Source organism: Canis lupus, chromosome 8 (genome assembly GCF_003254725.2).
Source record: "Canis lupus dingo isolate Sandy chromosome 8, ASM325472v2, whole genome shotgun sequence".
Taxonomy (NCBI): domain Eukaryota; kingdom Metazoa; phylum Chordata; class Mammalia; order Carnivora; family Canidae; genus Canis; species Canis lupus.
The window spans coordinates 58,357,240-58,377,780 of record NC_064250.1 but is presented as its reverse complement, the minus strand read 5'-3'; the positions used below and the strand labels follow the sequence as shown (position 1 = coordinate 58,377,780).

The 20,541-nt window shown below is 34.8% G+C and overlaps 1 long non-coding RNA gene across 3 annotated transcripts in view; it reads left to right on the top strand.

Moving 5' to 3' along the window:
* LOC112657291 (uncharacterized) overlaps window positions 1–20,541 on the top strand; it is a 125,798-nt gene that overhangs the window by 9,033 nt on the left and 96,224 nt on the right. For all 3 annotated transcript variants that reach the window (XR_004818223.2, XR_004818222.2, XR_003134955.3), the window contains exons 3-4: window positions 17,965–18,247; window positions 20,050–20,158. This is a non-coding gene — a long non-coding RNA (uncharacterized LOC112657291). The remainder of the gene's footprint in view (window positions 1–17,964; window positions 18,248–20,049; window positions 20,159–20,541) is intronic.

Sequence of the window (20,541 nt, the reverse complement as noted above, 5' to 3'; positions counted from 1 at the left end):
TTCCTGTGGGCCCAATCTAAATTGTCAGATGGTTTTTAGCAGTGATGTCCAGAGAATGGAGTTTTCTTCATGATCACAGAGCATGTAAAATCTCAACATGATTGTCTTTCTCAGCAAATTCTCTGTAATCGCAATATTAATTTAGCAGCTAAGATTTCTTTCTTCCAGAGAAAAATTTAAAATAATTTGTGCTTTGTAATTAAATAAGATTTTTTATTATAAAAATACTTCAGGATCAGCTAAAATTCTGTCAAAGTTCTATTAAAATGTGCCATAAAGTTAATTTCAAAATAACACTTAAACCATTCCAAGTTTGCAGCATCTAATTTCAATGGTTATACTGTCTTCTTTAACAATATAACATAAAATAATATCTGCTGATTTATTTAGCAAATAAAAAATAAAGTCTGCTGCATGACTGCCCCACTACAATAACACTCATTAAGAAGTATTTTTGGGTAGCCTGTTAAAATATTTAAGTCTTTGATTACAAATCATTTCTTCTAGTTTTATGGACGGGTATAAGTATTAAGCTAAACAGAGTGCTACAGAGCTATAAACAAATGGAATCAAATATAACTAAGAAACTGGAGAAATAAAGTAACTTCATTTTCCTTGTACATGCAGAAAATAGAATTAAAACTGCTGTACCTAAGCATATTGTAGGTGAGGGAGGAACCTACCAAATGAGGCTAATTCAAGTAGTCAACATAGTCCAATAAAACCAAATTGTGTTTTTATTCACATTTATGCTAATCTCTTACTTCCTTTTTACTTGGTATTTCTTGTACCTTTAAATCTTCATTTTGTTTGTTTCATCTTAGAATTCAATTTGCAATATTATTTTCAATTTACCTATTCCTTTATAGTAATTACAGACTATATCACCAACCGTGTTTCTTCCAGGTTGGTGCTTAGACATGATAGCGATTTGGTAATGGGTGGTTACTATTGTTTATTTATTCTTATTTCAATTTTTATTAAAAAGTGAGAATGAAGAAAAAAGCATGTCTCAAATACCAAATGAAACATTACACATGCTTACACATATCACTCATAGTTTATCATAGAAAGATAAACTCACCAAAAAAATCTTTTTTTTTTTTTTTCCTGCTCAAATAGCATTCAAAAGCAGGAAACCTAGAGAAAGAATTTTCCACCAATGGGAATTACATACCACAGACGGTGAGAAGCTTTAAAAGAGGAGAGGCTGAAAAAACATTTGAGAGAAAATATAGCACAAACTAGGGTCACTTAGTGAAGCTTACATGATGCTATCCTGACTATGACTATAGTCATATTACACAATTTTATACAGATCTTAACATGATAATTAATGGTTATGTACAATCGTAGGAAATTAAAAGAATCAATCTTTTGGCATGTTCAACTCAAGTCATCCACTGCTTTCTTAAAAAGAAAAAAAAAGGGTTCCCATCAATAAAATGGTAGCCTGCTTAATTCTGCAAAATACTCATTTCTTGTTGATGCTGGATTAAGAGGTCTGTGTTGTATAATCTGGCTGTTATCTTTAGAGAAGGGAGAAGTGAGCAAAAAATTTGGTTGGGTAAGGTGGGAAAACTGAATTTAAATGTGTCATCTAAGGTAGCAGAGAACTCATTTTGTCTCATTTCAGAGGGAGTATTGGAAATATATAGGTGTGTGGGGGAGGCATAAGGAGGAGAAATAGCCACTGATCACCATAAAAGCAGTTGGAACAAGCAGGAGAAAAGCTGCCATTAGGGAACAGATCAGCCTGCTTGACTTAGTGCATATCATTTACCTTCTTGGCCTCAGATAAATTAAATAAGGGACTTGTACCAGATGATCTAAGAGGTTTCCACCAGCATGCCAAACTGGAGTAATTTGTGGCAGGGAAAAAAAAAAAAAAAAAAAAAAAAACTCATGCTTCCACAACTTCTGATTTGCTAGAAAGTGGATGGAATTCATTGCTGGTCTTGGCTTTCTTTGCTAATTCCTAGCCCATTCTGTTTGGAAACTGGGTAGATTTTCATAAGAAGGGTGTCCATATCTCCAAATAATTATGGCTTCTATTCTCATTCTTCTTCAAATATCCCTTGTGGTGGTTGGTCCTCCCCTGATTGTTCAATTTCTTCTGACAAGAGAGAACCAGTCATTCTCTGTGTAGGTGCCTAACTTCATTGTTTATTCTTGCATAGTGTTTGCAGGCTCATAAAATGTCAAACTGGCAGGAAATCAGAATTATATATATCAGCACCCTTAGTCCACAGCCAAGAAAACAATAGCCAAGAGACTTTTTTTTTTTTTTTTTGCCAAGAGATTTTTTGGAATCAACACAGAGTCACACAGTATTACCAGTAGATCTAGGAAGATTCCACATTGCTTAACTTCCAAACCACTTACTCTCCTCTCCACCACTGTGTGGTTGATTTCTTATCACAAATTGTATTGTAGTATCCCTTGTTTCCCAAATATTATATCTTTAATGCTTTCTTTCTCTTTAGAAAAATTCCATTTTTGATATTGACTCTGAGAAAAAAAAATGCTTAGTGAGTATTTCATGAATCTAATTTTTGGTTAACCCAAAGTACTTTCCATTTATCAGTTTCTCATTTTCCTCTTTGCTTTCAAGCTCATTACTCCAGTTTTTATCTTCACTGAACTGCAATTGGCATCTATTAACCTACATCCCTGTGCAATATGACTCTTCTGGATGTTGGCTCTAACTGACATGGAGAAGGGGGTGGGGGCAGAGAATGCAGTATTGGCTGCCACTGGGTATCAGGTGCAGATTTAGAATTTAGCATTCCTTGCTATTCTGCAAAGACTTACTTAATTCACACTTCTATTTTTTTTTTTTGATCAGAGGGGAAGATAAAACACCATACAGTGAATTTCTAGAATGCAAAATGATTTTAAATGAGAATACATTCACAGAATGTCATAAAGGGATGGGTTAGTAGAGTCCAGCCTTCTTATTTATTCATTTTGCTTTCATTTATTGCATATCAAGCATTTATCAAGTTTCTTGAAGAAGAACTAGAGGTGAAAGCACAGGCCTTTCCCTCAAAAAACTCATATTTTATTAGGAGTGGCTGGAGGTAAAAAAGGCAGTAGTCACCATCAATGCCCAGTGTGAAGCTTTATGCTAGGTTGTCTCTCAATGTACAACATCTGCAAATGTGCAGACCAAGATCCATTTGGGGAAAGATTCCAGAAGGAGGCAATGTCTGAGCCTGTGAGAGAATTAAAAAGAGTGAGCTGAGTGAATAGGTAGAAGGAGGGAAGAGGGTAATGCAGCACATAATTATAAGATCTAGAGCTAGACAGAATGGGCATCTTCAGGAAAATACAGTTTAGGAATTACTGGACTGCAGGAAACATCCTGAGGAAGGGCAATACATAGGCATCTCCCATTTCTGTAGTTTCCTTCACACCAGGCTAAAGAGTTGGATCTCAATCTGAAAATTAAGGAAACTTTGGAAGACTTTAACTCAGAGAATGATAGAATGATACTACATTTTCATAAACTGCTGCTGATAGCACTGTAAATGATAGATTTGGTAGGGTTGGGGTGCATCAAGCGATGAGGCTGGAAATAATGGCAAGGAGAGGCAATTCTTATAATCATCTCAGTAAGAAAAGATGAAGTCCTGAGTCAAGGGAGCCTGGCTAAGAGTGCAAAGGCAAGATACACTGAAAACCATTAAGGAGAGAAAATGGATACTCCAGAGAACAGAGGAGCCTAAAGATGTGAAATTAATCAACCTGGGCCACACACTTAATGAGGAGCAGAGCTTCAATTGAAACCAGGTGCCCGGCTCCAGTCAAGGAACATTTCTGTGACACCACTCTGCCTCACCAAGTCTACACTTTGACAATGACAATAATTAAATTTAAGATGGATGGACTATTTATAGCAAAGGGCTATATTTAAGAGACCCCATTTTTCCTCATTATCCAAGGCAAGTAAATGCAGGTGTTTGATTTAAATAAAATAGGATGTTAACAACTCCCTCAATGCCTGAAGTTCTTGAAAACAAATAGACACTGGCTGCCCTTGATTTAACCTGAGAGCAGATATCACTTCCCTTCATCAGTGAGCAAGGTGATGATAGATGTCCTGTCTTGTCTCCCCTGGACCCTGTTTTAACCCAAAGCAACTTGTCAGAAGGTACTATTTTCAAGAATGAGGCATCTCTAACCAAACTCTTATTCCTAAAGAAATTTGGGGGGAGTATATGTGAGTAGGAGTCAAGCAGAGAAGTGGGGTAGCAGGAAATTACTACATCTCTGCCTATGGCTCCTCCTTAGGCAAATGCAGAGATTATGTGAATGCCATATTCTTATTGCAAGGTATGAATGGATGCATGTGTGTGAAAGGGCTTGTGAGAAGGGAATATGTATAAATAGGGAAATTGAAAGTTAGGAGTTGTTACCATCCATTTCTCTAAAGTGAAGATGCTTTAAAAATATTTTATGATGTTTTGTTTTGAGAAGATACCAGAAGTATGGCATGTCTTTGCCTAAACTTCTAATTCCCCAAATAAAAGTTATGTGATATTTGATATACAGAACACTATAATCCCAGATTCCAAACTGTCCTCAACTCAACTTGCTCATGCACACTTCTTAGATTACTTTTCGTAAATGGTAGCTATCAGGTATTTTGTGGGAGAGAGAGCTATCTCCACTTCCACAATATCAATACCAGATTATAGTGCAAGTAGTTTCATATCATGTATATGGATATGTATTATCTGAAAATTATTAGCAAACACATGCAATGAAAACAGTTCATAAAAGCTCTTCTGCAGACTTGAAAAAATCCCCGTAACTGGAGAGAACAAACACTGCATTCCATGATTCAGTGCTCATTTGATCTCCACAAAGAACGACATAGGACTCACAACATGTGTGTCCCACATAAAGACATGTCCTGAATGTATTTCCATTGTCAGGTACCCTTACACACTGGAACACATCAATATACTCCTAATACACAGCAGGGAGGAACAAAACTGTTAATGGTGGTGTCATGAAAACCATGTTGGTGGGGAAGGATGTTCTTATTATATTGTAATTGATAGATGAGGTGAGAAGAGAAGAACCCTTGACTAGAAGTAGAAGATTTTGAAGGATACCTTGTTTGTGCATTCACTTGAAGATTTATCTGTTTCTATGTTGTTAGAGACTTTGAGAGTGAACAACCTGGGCTGTGAGTTCTTGCTTCTCATAGCAGTGAAGATTTAACACAGTCGTTTGATTCTGGATCTATCAACCCTGAAATATTTTTTGGGAAAAAGATAGATACATATATGTAAATATATATATTTACATATATGTATATATAAATATATACATATATATTTGTATATACATACACATACATATATTTAAAATGCAAATATATGAAACATAATTTATTGAAACCATGTCATCTATTACCAAATATATCTATACTCTCTCCTGCCTCTGAACCTGAAGGTAATTGACTCTCAATGCTTAAGATTCTTGGTGGACTTTCCTGCCCTTTCTTCCTGTCTCCAACTCTCCAACTTCATTTTTTCTAAATCTAATTTATCTCGTAGGTCTCTACCTAAATGTCCCCATCCAGAGTGTCTTGTCTGATATCCTCCACTAGGTAAATCTTTCCATTCTAAGCTCCTATTGCACCTTATATTTCCCTGTTGGTAATATTAATTACACTTGCAATTAACTGTCCAAAGATAAACTAAACACTCCCTGGGGAAAGAGTCAATTACAGTCTTCTTCACTGTTGTAATGAACAAAAGGCTGAAAGAAGTAGAGGAATGAATAAGTGATATAGAAGACAAAAAAATCACAGAAAATGGTGCAGCTGACCATGAGAGAGAAAAAGGAATTATGGAACACAAGGATAAACTTAGAGAACTCAGTGACTCCATCAAATGTAATAATGTTCATATTTATGAGTCTCAGAAGAAGAAGAGAGAGAAAAGGAGGCAGAAAATTTGAGGAAATAATAGATGAAAACATTCCTAATCTGGAAAAGGAAGCAGACATCTAGATCTAGGAGGCACAGAGAACTCTCATCAAAACAATAAAACCAGGACAACGATATACTGTAATTAAATTTTTAAAGTGTAGTGATGGAGAAAAATATTTTAAAAACAGCAAGACAAAAGAACTCCTTAATTTACAAGGGAAGACTCATAAGGCTAGTTGCAGATTTCTCAACAGAAACTTGGCAAACCAGAAGAGAGTGGCATAATATAATCAAAGTGTGGAATAGGAAAAAATCTGCAGCCAGGAACAATCTTCTTCACATTAAATTGCTAATCCTCTATTTTTTTTTTTGGTTTTGACTTAAAAACAAGCAATTTCATGAGGTTCAAGCTTTATATGTCTTAACACTTAGCAGGCTACCTGTTGCTGAACACAAATGCTAGACAATTAGACTTCTTAGGGTCTCTTTATTAAGCATACTTCTGTGAGTGAACACAATCAAATAGAGCATCCAGGAGAATTGGCACAAACTGCACTGTCTCTCTGGACCTCCTTTGTTAATGATGTACAAATGTATTTTTAGTAAAATGACCCATTATATAACTATTATTTATTTAAGTGACATTACCTGCTAAATGGCACATCTATGTCACAAAACACAGGTACAAGAATGACAGGTGGAATGTTTAAAAGTAATTAGTGCTAGGATTTATGCAACTATTTTCCCTTAAATCAGGTGGTTTCATTTGAAGTGAGGACATGCCTTGTGATCCTGATGCTCCTTCTCCTTTTATATTCCCTTATTTAACCCAGAGTGGAAGCTCCCATGTAGTCTACTTCTCATGGGAAAATTGTGGAAACACACATGATCTAGAGTAGACAGCCTAAATGATCATTCTTAAGCTTCCTCGGGTACTGGAAGAATGAGTATTGACCTAAAGGTAGTCATAGCCTTAGAGAATACAATGCAGTTGATTCCCTAGAAATACAAAAGATTTCAAGACTGTGAATAGAATGGCTTAGTTTAGTAATTATATAAGAGAAGGGTTGGCAAACTTTGGCCCTTGGGCCAAATCCAACTCACTACTTGTTTTTGTAAATAACATTTTATTGGAACACAACCCTTCTGATTTATTTGCATTTTGCCTATAGCTGCTTTCTCACTAAAACAGTGGAGTGGAGTAGTTGCCATGGAGATCATATTGCTGCAAACCCAAAAGTGTTTACTATTTGTGTCTTTACAGAAAAAAGTTTGCCAACTCCTGTTGTGGGATATATGCTTTTCTTTGTTAAAATTTTAGAAATTATAGGTTCAAAACGAGAAATATATAGTGATGTAGTAGATTGTATTAGAGCTTGCAACTAGTTGGCAACATTATTCCATTTTGCCTTCTCCAACATAAAGTAATGGTATCACCACCATGAGAGTTAACTTCCGTTTAAGTTCGAGCTTCAAGAGGAAAGCATAGTTTGTTGAATATGAAATTACTTATGTCGGAATGCTTATGAACTGATCCAAGATGTGGGTCTGGGATACTGAATCACTAAACCTTCCCTTATTTGGTCATTCATTTCTTCAGAGTAAGTTGATATAAAACCACAAAGAATACTCAGCGACGGGGTTTAGATGCTCAACTGGGATCTCTATGAGTCCCCATTGCTTCCTTTGATGAGCTGTGAGATTTGCTCCAGTCTGACTGAAAGAATAATGAAACAAAACTCACCCATTATTCTAAAGGTTATGGGCCTCTGCCTCATATCAAGATGTTTCCCCATGTATTGTGAAGAAATGAAGTGTGGAGCACCACAGGAAGCCCACTCAGGTCCAATCCTGTGTGCAACAGGTGGTCACAGATTTAAATGGGACTCTGGGTCCTCTCAGGTCACATCTGTGCTTCTGAACACATCTTTGAATTTAGTAATTCAAAGTTTTTCCCCAATAGATTTAAGAAAGTTGTCATTAACTGGGCAAAAATTGCATGTTTCTCCTCTTTAGTTGTGATTGGAGTTGCATTTTCCACACAACTGTCAGATCTCTGTTTCCTTCTTGGATGCCATTTCTCAGCCCTTGTGCTTTTTCTGTGTCCAAGTGAGTTATTTACCCCTTAACTGTAATTAGACAAGCACCTGCCAATACATTACTCACAGCTTCTGTTATATTATAGCCTTTGGAACATCCTGTCATCATTTATAGCTGGTTCTTATTTCTGGATAGACACATCACTAGAAACACACACACACACACACACACATACACTACCAGTTATATCTACTTATCATCTGTAATCATCTGTGGTCCCTTTTTCACTGTGGATTTAATTTTTTTTCTTAAGGCATTTGTTATTCATATTGTATTCTCCTGGTAATGTTGGCAGTCTGTTTGGCTTAGAGGTGAGTATCTTTGTGCCACCTTTTCCCAACAGTGCACGGAGAAGTCATGAACTAATACTAATTTTCTGCACAACTAATTTTTTCCATTATCCTAGACCTAAATTGACCCATTTCCAAGGTTCCTTACAGTTAAACAATGATTATTAAATCAGCAAACCAAGTTAAAGGAACCTCTAATCTGTACGCAGAAAAAGAGAATTCTTTGGTAGGAGTTATTTTATGTTTGTTGAATTTTTCTGCTTTAATAATACAATATACTTGCTACTTCTAGTTCTCCAGAATATAGCTCAGAAATTCACTACTGATCTGTAGGAGAAAAAGGAAAAGTGTGAACTCTGAATCAAATAAGAGAGCCGTATCAAAAAATCCAGCTGAGTTTTTGTTGGTTGCAAAGCCATAGAATAATTGCCACCAAAATAATGAAAAGGTCAGAACATGTTATAATAAATGAAGTGAGTTTGTGCCTGTTGCCAACATCTCTCACTTTAATTGGCATTTGCTTTTAAAGAAATACTGTGACATTTACACTTCAATTATATATAATAAGAATACTAACCAAGTTTCAAAACAAACAAAAGAGCTGAAAAATTAAAATTCTACATTTGGAACAGAAACAAGAATAACAAAAGGTTTACATTTAAAAATCAAATCTAAGTTATACCCATACACTCAAAAGTACTGGATTCACCATTGACCCAAGCATCTGAGTCCTGCAGCCTAAGTTATTAGAAGGTTTTTATTAACTGAACCAATAATTTCTAATCGATATATTTAGTTTTATGTCGATATGGACAATGTGGAACTTAAATTTCTTATATGCACTGCGTTTGGTGCTAGATTAATTTTTATTTTTATTTTTTTATTTTTTTTTATTTATTTTTTTTTTTTTTAAATTTACACCCTGGGCACCTTGTTTACCTTATCTCAGTCCCAGTTCTTTTTTTCTTTTTTTTTTTTTTAATTTATGATAGTCACAGAGAGAGAGAGAGGCAGAGACATAGGCAGAGGGAGAAGCAGGCTCCATGCACCGGGAGCCCGACGTGGGATTCGATCCCGGGTCTCCAGGATCGCGCCCTGGGCCAAAGGCAGGCGCCAAACCGCTGCGCCACCCAGGGATCCCCTAGATTAATTTTTAGAAGGTAGAATTCACGTTGCTCATTTGTACAACAAATCTTCAATGGCTTAGCATCACCTGTTGAAAAAAATTTCCACTCCTTCAAATTAACCTTTAACCTGCTCCAAATGGTGGACTTAACTAACCAGACTTATTGCTTATTTATTCCCTGTACAAATTTAATTATTTTTAAATAATTGACTTAATGTCTGTCAGATTGAGAACTGCTTCCTATCTCTGGGCCAGAATACAGTTGGGTCATTTATACTCAGTGTGATGCATTTTCATCACTAGGAAAAAAGTACAGAAGCCAATTTAAAAATTTCATTCCTTTTATACCTTTATTAAATGCAGTGCCACATATTACAATGGTTGTTTCCAAGTGAACCTCACTCACCAGGCATTAATTTCAGCAAATTTTCCTGAAAACTGCAAGAACTTACAAGGTACTACCTGGCTGAGTGGAGCTTGGAAGGGGGAAGATCCACTTTATATATATACGAAACTTCTTGCAAAATTCTTTTTCTGCTTCCATATCTTTCTTTAGATAACTGTTTCCATTAAAATTACCTGTTAAAAACAGGTACATAAGTCTATTAAAAAGCTCATATAATATTCCAAGGGCAAGAGACATAAAAATGTATCCCCAATTGCTAATCTAGTTTACAGTTTTGTTCCTACTCAGGCATATATTTCTCATTCTAGCAGTTAGTTAATATACTAGGTAAGTATAAGTTTATAGTTTTTGGCAAAAAGGCTCCTTTTTTGAATTTATTTTTTATTGGTGTTCAATTTGCCAACATACAGAATAACACCCAGTGCTCATCCCATCAAGTGCCCCCCTCAGTGCCTGTCACCCAGTCACCCCCACCCCCCGCCCACCTCCCTTTCTACCACCCCTTGTTCGTTTCCCAGAGTTAGGAGTCTCTCATGTTCTGTCTCCCTTTCTGATATTTCCCACTCATTTTTCCTCCTTTCCCCTTTATTCCCTTTACTATTTTTTATATTCCCCAAATGAATGAGACATATAATGTTTGTCCTTCTCCGATTGACTTATTTCACTCAGCATATTACCCTCCAGTTCCATCCACGTCGAAGCAAATGGTGGGTATTTGTCGTTTCTAATGGCTGAGTAATATTCCATTGTATATGCATACAACATCTTCTTTATCCATTCATCTTTCGATGGACACCGAGGCTCCTTCCACAGTTTGGCTATTGTGGACATGCAAAAAGGCTCCTAAACCACATATAATTCGAAACTTTTACCTTAAAAATAAGAAAAATATTATAATTAAATAGCTACACCCCTAATATAAATAGTTTTCCCAAAATGAAGTTCTAATTGAAATTCTTATCTTTGCAACATGTGGACTGAAAAAATGCAGACATCTTTTTCTGCTATAAACACAGATATGCTTGATAAAATAAGAGAGCAACAAAACAAAACAATACAATACAGCCATCCAGGAAACAAAAGAAGAGAATGCAAAGAAGATGTAACAGAAAAAAAGAACAGAATTTATAGAAGTAAGGTCAGGAACCAATAATATAATGAACAAAGGGTATATTTTCCCTAAATTAAGAGCTCAACCAGAAACATGAGTTATGTGTTTGGACCTTCAGAATTACACAATTACCTTGCTTAACTAAGATTTGGAATTACTGTCTTCTTCATTGAACAATATGAGAAAAATGTTGCTCTTAGCCATTGAATCTGTAAGACTTTGCTTTAGTTTCTGGATGCAAAAAAGGAAAAAAATGTCATGAGAACAAACTAAGTTTGCACACATATATGTCTATTTTAAAATTATATAATTCTAAGAGATTAGAAATTCCAAGCTAAGAAACTCTTGTAAAAATGACACAAGATTGGAAAAATGTACAAGACTTCTACATAGGAATACAGTTAGAACTCATGGTTCATGAGGAACTCCTAGGGGAAAAAGCAAAAACTCAAGAAAAAGAAGTGAGTTCAGAATCAAAGAAAAAAAAAATCATAAAGAAATAACATACACCAAGGAAAGCCAATAGGTACAATGCAAAATGTAGTACAAGTTAAATTGATATTATAGGAGATCTGGAGGATAATTAAGAATAATTTCAAAAATTAAAAAAAAAGTTGGAAGAAAGTGGAAAAATAGGAAAGTTATTTAAAATATATGAGAACACTTTAAAAAATATAGTCTTTGATATGAAATCAGTAAATGCGTTAAAAATTAAGATTAGACGTAGCTGGATATACTATTGATGAAAGTTAAATAAATTATGTATGTGGGAGTATACATTTGCAGAATTTTTTTAACATTAAAAGATTTGGAAGACATACATTAAAGAGTGACTGCATATTCCTCAACTTATTTCAAATAGAGGAACCCAATAGAAATAGCAAGTATAACATTTAAAGAATAATTTTTAACTAATAAAACAGTTTAGATATCATAAAAGACATGAGTGTTCAGATTAAAGTATCATACCAAGTACAAAGCAGGATAAATAATAGTAATTCACTTTTTACACTAGCCATGTGGAAATGTAGAACACAAAATCAGTAAAAATAGTTAAATAATCGAAAAAGGAAAATTTTATCTATTAAAAGCAAACAAACATCTCATGAATTTGAATGAAAGGAAAAGTCTCATCAAAAATAATAGAGGCCAGGGGCACCTGGGTGGCTCAGTCAGTTAAGCATCTGCCTTCAGCTCAGATCATGATTTTAGGGTCCTAGGATTGAGGCCCACTTTTAGTTCGCTGATCAGCGGGGGCCTGCTTCTCCCTGTCCCACTGTTTGTGTGCTTTCTCTTTCTCTCTCTCTCTCATAAATAAATAAATAAATAAATAAATAAATAAATAAATAAATTCTTTAAAAAAAATAATAGAGGCCAGAAAATAATGGAAAGTATTTTTAAGTCCTGAGAATGTATATGCTTTTGTACCCAGTTGAAATCTTGTTGCGTTGCTATTTGAATTTAAATTAAAAAAAAAACAATAAAGTAAAATCTTATTGTGAATACAAAATAAAAACAAATTAGAAAAAAATTCTGAATTTCTCATTTATTATTATATTAAAAGCATGGAAGGATTGTAATGCAAACAGTAATTTTGAGAAAAATTTTGGAAACTATTGAGGTAACTCTAAGTAAGCATTGATGATAACACTAATAATAATGTTTACACTGGAAAGTCAAACTTGGTAACTCAAATTGTAAACAAATTAACAATTAAGAAAGATGAGTCAGAGTTGAATATATTAAATCAATTTATAATTCTCACATTATTGTTTAGGTGGGGAGAAGAGATATTAAATAAATGTTTTCTTTATTAAAAATTTAAATACAATTAATAAAATATAAACTATATTCATAATATCTTGTAAGGGCATAAGTAAAACTTGAGTAATTCAATTAATACTATTAAGGAAAATAAAATATATTCATATACAAACATATATACTTAACATATATATGAACATTGGAACATATGAACATATACATATATAACTATATAGTCATATATAGATATAAATCAAAGAAAAGCATGGACAATGTAAAACACTAAATATAAAGGTAGGAAAATATACAAATTTGTCAATAAGGACAATAAACAACACCTTTTTTCCATGCCATTTCGAAGACAAAACTTCTCAAATCGAGGAAAATAACAAAAGATCTATGTAAACCTAAAAGAGAAAGATTAAGGAAAAGATAGGAAATTATTGAATATTTATTGAGTAATAACTAAGGCAGATATTGTATTAATATTAATTTTTGACAAAACAGATCTTGAGGAAAGATAATAACTCTGGTAAAGGAGTTCATTAATTCAGGAGAAAGAAATGATTCAACATAAAATACGAAATTCTAAATATGTTTTTATCCAAAATATAGACCAAAATGTATGTAAGACAGAAAATAATTACAAAAATAATTTTCCAAGTACACAATCACAGGGTCAGATTTTCTTTTCTTTTTTTTTTTTTTTTAATAGGGTCAGATTTTCCAACAATTTTCTCAAAAATTGATAACATCTAGGAAAAACAGCTTCATTGAGTCGATGAGTACAGAATCTCATGTTCAATATGAAAGGAATGCATTTTTCCTTTATTTTTAAGTCAATCATGAAAAAAGGCCACAGAACAATTTCAACAAATGCCAGTGAATCAATATCCTATAGGTCATATTCTCTAGTTAGGAGGTAGTAAATTTAGAAATCAATAATATAAACAATTCTCCAATAAGATGGCAAAAGAGAGAATATTTGTTAGTAATTTCTACATCAAAAAATAATTATGAAAATTACAAAGTAAGTACATATAAGTCCATATAACAATGTAAACATTAAATATTTAGCCACAGCTAAATAATACTTATTGGGGGACACCTGGGGGGCTCGGGGGTTAAGTATCTGCCTTCAGCTCAGGTTGTGATCCTGGGGTCCTGGGATTGAGTCCCGCATCAGGCTCCCCACAGGGATTCTGTCTCTCTCTCTGCCTATGTTTCTGCCTTTCTCTCTGTGTCTCTCATGAATAAATAAAATATAAAATAAATAAAATAAAATAAAATAAAATAAATAAAATAAAAAAGTAATAAAATAAACAAAATAAAATATATTTTGTTTAAATAATACTTATTGGAACATTTACAGCTATAAAACATTTCTTAGGAAAAATATTTAAAATTAATGAGTTTAGTTTTAATAAAAGAGGTTAGCAGGAAAATAATGGTGTAAATTTAATTAAATAAAGTCTGAAAACATTTTATTCCAAAGGCCAGGTATTAAATATTTTAGACTTTGTGGCTCATACAGTCTCTATTACAGCTATTCAGTTCTGCCATTGTACAAAGAAGTCATAGACAATACATGTACTACCTGGGACTTTAAAACTGCTCTATCAAAGAACAGAAAAATCCAACAGGCCAAAAATCTGTAAGGACATAGCTAAATTTAGTAATAACAACACTCAACTGGATATAATGCACACTATAGACTGTTTCATCCTAGAACAGTAGAATACACATCCCTTTCAAGGAAACAGGGGGCATTCACCAAGAAATACCACATTCTGGACCATAAAAGACATCTTAACAAATTAAAAGAGAGAGAGAGAGAGAGAGAGAGAGAGAGAATCATACAATGTGTACCCTCAGACCACGATGGAATTAAATAGAAATTATATCATAAAGATAACTGGAAAATCCCAAAACATGTGGAGATTAAACAACATACTTCTAAATATCCTATGGGTCAGGAAAGAAATCTCAAGAGAAATTGCAAAATATTTTGCAAAATAAAACTTAAAACACAACCTAGCAAAATCTATGCAATATAGCAAAAACAGCACTTAGAGGGAAATTTATAGCATTGAATGCAAATATTAGAACAGAAGAAGTATCTAAAATAAATAATCTAAGTTTTCACCTTAAGAAACTAGAAAAAAATCAAGTTAAATCCAAAGTAAACAAAAGAAAAGAGATTAAAAAATAATTAAAATAGAAATCAATAAAATTTTAAACAGGAAATCAAAAAAGAAAGTCAATAAAACCAGAATATGGGTATTTGAAATGTTCAATAAAATTGATAAGCCTTTGGCCAGGTTAACTAAGAAAAAAGAGAAAACACTAATTACTAATATCAGAAGTAAAAGAGGACATCACAATAAATCCTATAAACATTAAAGGCCAAAAAGAGCACATCATCAACAACTCTATGCCCACAAACCTGATAACCTAAATGAAACAAACCACTTTCCTTGAAAGACACAATTTGCCTAAATTCACACAAAAAGAAATAGACAATGTGAATATGTCTGTATCAATTAAATTTAATTAATAACTAATGATCTTCTGACACAGAAAGCACCAACCAATAGTAGATAGGCTCATTATTGACTGCTACCAAATGTTTAAGAAAAAAAAAAAAAAACTACCAATTCTCTACATTTTTGCAGAAGATAGAGCAGAGAAAACATTTCCTAATTTAAAATTCTATGTAGCCAGCATTAAACTGGTATCCATTAATACCAAACCAGAAAAAGACATTACGAGAAAAAAAAGCTACAGATGGATCTCTCTCATGAACATACATGTGAAAGTCTTCAACAAAATATTAGTAAGTTGAATCCATGACCAGATGGAATTTATTCCAGGTGTGTAAGGCTAGTCCAGTATTAAAAAGCAATTAATGTAATTCATTGCATCAACTTACTAAAAAAGAAAAATCACATGATCATATAAATAAATGCCAAAAAAATAAAGCACCTAACAAAATCTAACGTTGACTTGGGAAAAAACCTCTCAGGAATCTAGGGATAAAGAATACTTCTTCAATTTGATGAACATATAGAAAAAACCCACTTCATATTAAACTTAATGGTGAGAAACTAGATGCTTTCCCAATAAGATTAGGTAGAAAGCAGAAATGTCCCCTCTCACCATGTTTTTCTCAACATTGTACTGGAAGTTCTAACTAATACAATAAGACAAGAAAATGAAATAAAGAGCATAAAGACTGGGAAATAAGAAATAAAAGTTCCTTTATTTGTTTATAGACCACATGAGTATCTGTAGAGAAAATCCCCAAGAACCAAAACAGGAAAAAAAAAACAAAACAAAACAAAACAAAACAAAAAAAACCTCCTGGAACTAATAAGTAGTCATATTAAGGTTGTAAGATACACAACTAATGTACAAAAGTGAATTGTTTTACCATATAGCAGCAATGAACAAATGGAATTTGAAATTAAGAACACAATGCTATTTACATTAGTGTTCCCTCAAATGAAGTTGCTTTCTTATATACGATGTAAAAAGAATGAGAATATAATCCACAGGCTGGAAGAAAATATTTGCAGGAGACACATCTGACAAAGTACTATGATGCAAAATACACCAAAAAAAAAAACAAAACAAAACACTAAAACAAAAAATAAATCACAAAACCAACCCTCTTAAAACTCAATAAGAAAACAAACCTCATCAAAATATAGGACAAAGATCTCAATGTTCACCTTATCATAGAGTTTATGAAGATGTCAAATACTCATATGAAAATATAGTCAACATCATATTTCATCAGGGAAATGCAAATGAAAACATATGCCACTACACACCTTTTGAATGGCCCAAACCGGAATTGTGGATGATGCCACATGCTCACAAAGTTGCAGAGCGAGAGGAACTCTCCTTGTTGGTGGGAATGCAAAATGGAGCAGCCACCGTGGAAGACAGTGTGGCAATTTCTTACAAAACCTAACATAGTCTTACCAGAGGACTCAGCAGTTGTACTCCTAGGTATTGATACAAGCATAAATTCTTAACTGGTACAAGTATAAATAGTATGAGATGATACAGGATATATTGTATTTATACAAATATAAATAGTTAATTTATACAAGTATAAATAGTATAAGTTTATACATAAAACATTTGTCCAAACATAATGGGGTTAAAAATTTATATCCACACAAAAAACCTGCATATGTATGTTTATAGCAGTTTTATTCATAATTTCCAAAACTTGGAAGCCACCAACTTGTCTTTCAGTAGGTGAATGAATAAATTAAACTGTTGTGTTCATCCAGGCAATGAAATGTTAAACGGTGTGAGAAGAAATGAGCTGTCACGCCATGAAAAGACACAGAGGAAACCTAGTGCATATTACTGAACAAAAGAAGCCTGTCTGAAAGGGCCACATACCCTATGATTTCCAAAACATGGCATTCTGGAAAAGGCAAAACTGTGCAGATATTAGAAAGATCAATAGTTTCCAGAGGTGGAATGGGGGGTGAATAGGTGGAGCACAGAATATTCTCACAGAGGTGAAAAGATCATACTAAAATATCATAGTGATGGAAATATGTCATTGTACATTTTCCCAAATCCATAGAATGTACAAGACCAAGAGTGAACTTTGCTGTGAATGATGGAGTTTGAACAATTATGGTGTGTTGGTGTAAGCTCATCAATTGTAAAACATGTACGCCCTGGTCAGAGCCATTGGTAATGAGCAAGGCTGCTCATGACTGGGGGCAGAAGGTACATGGGAAGTCTCTGCACCTTCCCTTTAGTTTCCTGTGAACCCAAGACTGCTCTACTGCTCAAAACACACCACACAAACACACACACACACACACCCCTCAGTCTTTAAAAAAAAAAAAAAAGGCAAACACTGCCTTAGCTAGAGTCAATCATGTGTGCGCCCTGTGCTTGATTCTGGTTTACGCAGAAGCACAGGAAGCCCTTTTCGGCCTCTGTCTAGAGCCATTTACTTCTCTAACTACGCCTTATTTGTACAGGATGATATTAAGTTTCATGTGGCTAATACTATCATTATCAATAGCAAAGTATCAATGACAAGAAAAAATAGTACATGCTTGGAAACTAAAAATGGTTTGTTGCTTGATGATTCAAAATGATGGAGATTTTCATTGAATCTCATTGAATTTTTGTTCAATGCCAGATGGAGAATCTCATTGAATTTTTGTTTCCCAGGAACTTTGGTCCAATTGAAATAATTCCATCATGTGAAAGACAGAGGGAAAAAGGGACATAGAAGGCCGCCCATGAAGAGTATGCATTATTCAAAAGGTGTTCTTTTTCGCTGGATATAAATAAGGTCACTGATACCGATTCTAGGGTTTATGCTATGGAATTTCCAACAGCGACTCGTCATGAAGGCCGGGTATTGAAGCAAATAGAGGAATGAAATCCAATTCAGGCCATGTGAGTGGATGACCTTCTTTGAAAACTATTGCTACTGATGACAGAATTTGAGGTAAGATCGTGATCTGCCTCCTCAGGACTGCTAGCTGATGAATGAAATGGGTGGTTCTTAGTTTTTTATGTTTTTTTTTTTTTTTGGTAGGCTTTTAACTAAATAGGTAGTTTGCCACCATTAAGACATACACAGGTTTTCTTGCTCTCAGGCCAGACTTTGGTGCTGCTCATAAAACTATCACATTTTTAATGTAGGACATATAAAGGGTCACATGTCAAGGGTGACACATGACTATGTGTACCTTTAATCATCATCCTGATCCCATTTCCCTGTCTATCTTCAGACACATTCACTGAATATTTCTCAAAATGAGAGAACGTGATGTCATGTTACAGGTGTTTCCAGTGAGTTCTTCTGTTAGGTACCGGGAGGAATGGATGGGGATGAGACAGTGATTTTTATGTCTATATGAGAGAAGGAATGTTTTGTTTCTACCCAATGTTGTTAGAGTGTAAATTAATGTGTCAATCAAAATTTTATTTCCTAACTGGGAGAACAAGAAAAAAAATCAACTTGCGTGTCTTCTCAAGCACTTTTCTTTTGATTGCCCTCCTTGTCCTGGCACTTGTCAAAATTTGGTTCAGAGCAAATACCGGTTTGCATCTGTTCAGTATTATCACTGTCCCTCCCAGCCACACACAAGCACAGTATGTAGGCTTGAGCATGTTAATGTGACAATTATCCACAGTACATATTTTCTCCCCTTTGCTTTCCTTCTGTCAAATATTTTGGGGGTGCTTCCTGTATGTCCAATGGTGTCTAGGTGGATACTTCCTCTGCTCTGGAAACAGGCAGTTAAGCCCCTAAAACTGACCTCTTGCTTGGGCACCAAATAAGCCACAGGAGAGTGATTTAGTCTCCTGTCTAGTGGCTACTGAGAAACCTGTTTAACTCATGGATATTCTCCAGGTTTTATCCACTAACAACTGTTTTGGGGACACTAAATCCTGGTTCCTGAGCACATCATCCCTCAAGTCACCACACGGAGGCACCAGCCCCCTCTGCCTGTATATAAAGCCATGGAAATGTTCATGAGATTCATCTTCTCTCCAGCTTTCCTACCTTAATTCACTCTTAAAGCTCATGTCAATTTTACTGATCACCTCTTCTACTTCTATTGTGCATACTTATATTTTTTCAGGCTCATTCTCTTTAATCTTTTTTAAAAGGTTTTATTAATTTATTGACAGAGAGAGAGCACAAGCTGGGAGGAAGGACAGAGGTAGAGGGAGAAGCAGGCTCCCCGCTGAGCAGGGAACCCAATGTGGGACTCAATCCCAGAGCCTTGGGATCATGACCCGAGCCAAAGTCAGATGCTTAACCAACTGAGCCACCCAGTTCTCCTTCATGCTTCTTAATCGAAAATGTAATTACAGCTACTCAATTTCTTAGCATTATGCAAATTTCATAAATGCTATAATCAAAAGAGGAAATTCATGTCATAATACTTCTTTATCTTAAATTTCAAAGGCTGAGGAAAACTTACAGTGCACTATCCCAGTGACCTCTGTGATTTTATATAGGGAGAAACCAAAGCCCCTCAGTTTTGAGGTGAAAACTAAGATTAATCCATGTATCTTCACGCCAAGTGCAATTCTCTCTGTAAGACTTTGATTTAGCTACCTACGTGAACTTCACTCCTTATTTTTAACAAATAAAAGCACTATATTAGGCACTGAAGTGGGTAACATCAAGCAAAGAAAACCACATGGCTTCTTCCCTCGAGGCACTGACAGTCTGGTGGCATAGACAGACAATAACCCAAAATTACCTAAACCAATGTAAAATTATAATTACAGTCACTGTCCAGAAGTGTAAATATAGCCCATGACGAGAGATTCTACTTGGAGAATTTGACCCCATGAGTTAGATTGGAGAGAGCTGCTCCGAAGAAATCAACTGTAAAAGGTAAGGTGAATCAACTAGGTGAATAGGATGGGAGAAATATTTATGGCAGGGGGAATAATCTGCACTGAAGGACCAGGCAGAAAGACTAGAGTCGAGGATGGTGGAAAAAAGGCAAAAAGCAGGCAAATGTAGTTGGTGACACAAGGAGAAATGACGCCACGCTGACCTGTAGGACAAGTCAAGGAAGTTTACTTTGTCCCAAAGGCAAAAGGAGACCATGGTGTGGCAGGTCTCCGCACGTCATAGGCAGTGTCGCTCCAGGTCAACCCCAGGTTCCCGCACCTGAACCAACCTCTTCAGACTCCTCCTTCCTTCTTATTCCTCTCAAGGTCTATTCTCAGCAGCCTCCAGAAGGATTGATTTAAACTCAGGTCAGATCCAGT